The 4,956-nt window shown below is 34.5% G+C and overlaps 1 long non-coding RNA gene across 3 annotated transcripts; it reads left to right on the forward strand.

The window, feature by feature from the left end:
* Nucleotides 1–2,053: 2,053 nt before the first annotated feature.
* Nucleotides 2,054–4,082, forward strand: LOC150036603 (uncharacterized). Of its 3 annotated transcripts, XR_016529396.1 has the most exons (6): nucleotides 2,054–2,357; nucleotides 2,461–2,657; nucleotides 2,745–3,320; nucleotides 3,479–3,561; nucleotides 3,643–3,773; nucleotides 3,858–4,082. It is a non-coding gene; the product is annotated as an uncharacterized LOC150036603 (long non-coding RNA). The 3 variants fall into 3 exon arrangements; XR_016529395.1 differs by having other exon boundaries at nucleotides 2,461–3,320; XR_016529394.1 differs by lacking the exons at nucleotides 2,054–2,357; nucleotides 2,461–2,657; nucleotides 2,745–3,320 and having other exon boundaries at nucleotides 3,380–3,561.
* Nucleotides 4,083–4,956: the final 874 nt, after the last annotated feature.

The following is a 4,956-nucleotide window of genomic DNA, read 5'->3' on the forward strand; positions in this document are numbered from 1 at the left end:
AAAAAACCATCCCCCTCTCAATTTTTTTTTCATTTCTTTTCTAAACCCTATTTTTCTCATCAGCCACCTCCTCCCTCCCATTACCATGCATCTCACCCCGCCGCTCGCCGTTTCTGCTCAACACCATCTCATCGACTGTCGCCGCACGCTGCACTCTCAAATCTTGCCATGGGAGATTTGAGGTTGCTGGAGAGGAGTTGATGAAGTGGGAGAAAGTGAAGGGGATAAATGCTCGTGAAGAGAAAATTCTTGTTTTAGTAAGGTTAAGACCCTTGAATGAGAAGGAGATTACGATGAATGAGGTAGCGGATTGGGAGTGCATCAATGATACTAGTATCTTGTACCGAAATACCTTACAGGAGGGGTCCACATTTCCAAGTGCCTATACTTTTGGTGAGAAATGCTAATCTCTCTTGGTTTTCAAAATCCTCTGTAAGACGTCTATAAACATGTAACTTTTTGGGTTAGTATTGATGAGGATTCCTTTCACGCATTTTTATTGAATGTTTGATAGTTTCTTTTGTTTGAGCTTGAAGGATTTCACTTCATCACTTGATGGTATTCTTATATACATGTTGTTTGTTATATGAATTATATATATTTTAGTGATTATGATGTTTTTTCCTGATTGTGGCTTTGTACATTAAGTCCATGTTTTGAAGTGTTTTTATGCCTGTACATTACGCTGTGGAAGGACGCCATTAATATGAATATAATTTTTGACTTAATGGTATTGTATAAGAGGTTTATTTAAATTTTTGCTCACTTTTCCGGTGATAGATAGAGTATTTCGAGGTGATTGCTCTACAAAGCAGGTGTACGAGGAAGGAGCCAGAGAAATTGCATTTTTTGTAGTCAGTGGTATCAACTGTAAGTACACAATTCTATTCCAATTTGAAATCTAATATGTCAAGGCGTCAATGAACTAGTCAAAACCTACTCCAATACATATGCTTCCAAATTTCCAACAAGTATTTTTGCATATGGTCAAACAAGTAGTGGAAAGACATACACCATGAATGGAATTCTTGAATATTCAGTGGCTGATATATTTGATTACATTAGAAGGGTGAGATAATTGTGTTTATTTCGCTACACTCTTTACCTTTACTGGAAGCAAGCTCTATTTTTATCGTCTTTGTTTGTTTTATTTTCCTTGAAACAAATTTCAGCATGAAAAAAGAGCATTCATTGTGAAATTTTCAGCTATTGAGATATACAATGAAGTTGTTAGAGACCTCCTAAGCACAGATACTAGTCCTCTCAGGCTGCTAGATGACCAGGAGGTGAATATGTTGTTTTTTACGTGTAGGAAAAGAACTCCTATAGCTTTCCGATTTTGGCATTTTACCATAGTTTTTGTTTGTCAACAGTGAGAAACTATTGTGGAGAGTCATCGAGGAAACTTTGAAAGACTGGAACCATTTAAGGGAGCTCATTTCAATTAGAATATATGTTGGAGTGCTTTGGTTAGAGAAGGAAACCATTCTAAACATGTTTTCCATTGAAGAACAAATAAACCAACATCACGTCGGGAGTATCACTTAAAGTATTTATTCTGACAAACTTTTGGAGGCCTACCAGTGTCTTTGCTCTTCAGGTGAAGTCCTAAAAGCTTCTTCTGTTCCTCCGGTTCAAGCATTTTGTTTCTAGAGATGGTTTTTATCGTTAAGAGCTAAGGTTTTAGGAACTTTGGGGAGCATACTGAAGCTGTTGCCAAACATTTCATATTGTATTAGTACTGACTATGGTGAGCTTGGGATAAACAATACCGCTGCCATCCATCAAACCGTGAACAAATGTAGTAAATTATCTTTAACGTTAGAGAGGTTGTCCCATGAATTTGATCTCATTGGAACAACTTTTATTGGAATGGACACCAAGAGTTCGAACATTATTTCAGCCCTTGCACTGAATTCCTCTCGATTGGCCTTTTGTACTGGTTTTGCCTTTCATGTTCCAAACTTAGCTACAACTCTAATGACTGAAAATGTGGATGATTTCAGAACTAAATCACATGCAATACTCATTCAAAATCTAATTGGCAGGCTGTGGTTGGTAGATGATGAAACAAGTAGAATGCTTGCACAACTTTTCGAAATCAATGGAGGACCGAATAACTGCTTGCATTTGGTTTCAAGAGGCAAAATATTAGATGTAGGGTACGAAGTAAGAGGTATCTTGACTCTCTGTAGGTATGTTGTTTCTGAGTTCATCTATTTGCAAAGCAAGTCAAATAGAGTGGATGAGGGGACATTTCTCCAGGTTATCGAGGATGGCGTGCGGTTTTTATCAAATATTCTTACATAGTGGATAAGCATTCCATTTCGAGTGCCCAAGTGCTTCTTTTGTGTAAGGTATACTTGCTGGCGTTTTCTTTTACCTCGTAGGCTAGCAGTTGAGTATTTATTTTAATTCACTTATGTCAACTGAAATTCAGTAATTGACTTAAAATTTCAGGCCTTGCATTGGGTCTCAACTATTTGCCACTACTGGTGCTCGTAAACTGGATGAAATATCTATCCCATTCGGCTTCCATCTATCATTAAATCTTTGTCTTCAACTCAAAAACATTGCGTCAAACATGTCAATTCAAATCACCAAGATGTACTGCATTCTGTATTGTGATTTGTCCTTCCAGGAACTCAAGCACAATGGTAAGAACATGCAAAAACATCAGGTCTTCCAATTACTTATTTACTGCAGAGTTTTCTTAATCTTTGTTGCTTTTCGAGTGTTCATAGAAATGTTGGAAGCTGGAGCTTATCCTACAAACTATACACTCAGAATCGTGTTGAATGCTTGTTGTTCCTTGCAATCTATCGAATTCGAGAAGCAGGTTCATGTATATATCATCAAATATCATATAGATTCTCCGATTTAAATAGTTAGTATCTAGCTTTATAATAGAATCGGTATTTCTATTACATTAGTAACATCCGATTTAAATAGGTAGTATCTAGCTCTGTAAGCATCATTCTAAAATTCGATTTAAATTATTTGATCATTCGATAAGCTTCACTACAAGAATTGTACGTGTAAGTGCAAGAGACTCAGGTGAAAATTGTTCCTGGTAAGTGCATTTTTGAATGCTTGCAGTTTTAAGCACAGTTTCTAAGTGTTTTCATGTGACTCTAATGATATGAAAATTCCTGTTTGAGAAGTTATAGTGTGCTTATTTCTCTTTGGACCATATTGGATTAGAATGTAACACCCGTTTAGGACTCATAGGTACTATTTATTTGTAGTTTAGATTTGATTCAAGGTGCTCGAGTTTGTAGGTCGCACTATGGTAGTTTGTGGGTTATTCATGCACTATGGTAGTCTTTGTGATAACTTTTGAGGTTTGAAGTATATTGTGAGCTAAATTTTCTTATTAATGTATGTGTTCTTGAATATTCATTTTTTGGGAATTCTGATAGTTCTGTTTAAAACAAGTGGTTGTGAAATATTTTTGGGAGTGTGTTTCTTTGAATAGGTTCAAGGTAAATTTTTGGTTTTGTTGTGGTAGCATCGTTATGCTGCCGAAAATTTTCCATCGTCTTCGTATCTCATATCTAGGTAACCAAGCTTCTCTTCTTCAAGATCTTGAAAAAGAAGATTATCTCATTTATTCAACTATTGAGTTTTCTTGTTTTGAAGATGCAACAAAGGAGTAAATATTTGGTATCGCAACCTCTTTATGCTTTTTCTTGGAGAACTTTAGATCCAACACATTCACTACAAGAATTTTGCCTTGAATGTACCATTTATGCACATTCCCAATAAATACGGTTAGTTGAATATAAATTCTTATCACATTTTTAGTTCAATCCTTTGTCTTAAACCTTTTTTGTTTGTGATCCTTTAAACAATAGTGGTCAAACAAAGATGCCTATAACCAGCCACTGCTGAAGCTAGGGGGTTGGTTCAAGAAGAATTATGAAGGGATCCATACTTACCAAGTGGAGAGAGACAGTAATCTCATAATGTTTGTAAAATCATAATGTTTGTATTACTTGTAATTTGTGTTTTCAAGGCCTGAATTATTGTACAGCCTTTTAAATTATAATTTTAGAGCAGAATTTGTGGATTAAATGTAATAGATTTACAATCCACACATGAATAATATGTCATAGCCACAACGTTCAATGATGATGTATCATGTTATACTTTTTGACCAAAAAAATGGATTCGGCAATGGAATTTTAAAAAAAACGGACATATTCGGACTTCAATGTCGGTTAATAATTAAAAAAAACAGAGGCTTTAATGTCGGTTACAACCGAATTTAAAGACCTTTAATGTCGGTTGAAATTTCACTAAAGGTCTTTAATGTCGATTGCAACCGACATTGAAGGCTGCGTTATTGAAGCTCTTTAATGTCAATTTAAAACCGACATTAAATGGCTTTAAAAAGACTATCTTTAATGTCGGTTGTCAACCGACATTAAAGTCTGAATTTCTTCTAGTGTATTTTAATCACTATTTAAAATATTTTTTTCTATAAGGAGAGGTACTAGTTTGTTTTTAAAAATCCCCTACCCATTGTATTATTTTAAAAAAAAAATCTTGAAAATATGTCAAAATATCCCCAACACAATATTGAACATTAAAAAAAAAAAAGAACAATATGTCAACTAGGGAGAAAGTTAAAATAATATATTTGATTTTTGAAATAATGACAAAAATGAGGTATATGGGAAAGAATTTTTAAAAATAGATGGGAAAGAATTTTTAAAAATAGATGGGAATGGAAAGTATGGACAAAAATATAGTAGATTTGGTGCGGAAGGGAAATCGTGTATCTGGTACACGATTAAGCTTTAATCCAATCAGCACCATGTCAGCAAGGATGGTGGACTGGTCAACCACGTACTCGTGGATCGGGTCCACGATTACTTTTTCTTTTTTTAATTAATTATATATTTAATTGTAAATTATATATTCTTTTTTTTTCTTTTTTAATCAATTTAA

The sequence above is a fragment of the Benincasa hispida genome, chromosome 4, assembly GCF_027475165.1.
Source record: "Benincasa hispida cultivar pf3 chromosome 4, pf3_genome.v1.1, whole genome shotgun sequence".
In the NCBI taxonomy this organism is placed as follows: domain Eukaryota; kingdom Viridiplantae; phylum Streptophyta; class Magnoliopsida; order Cucurbitales; family Cucurbitaceae; genus Benincasa; species Benincasa hispida.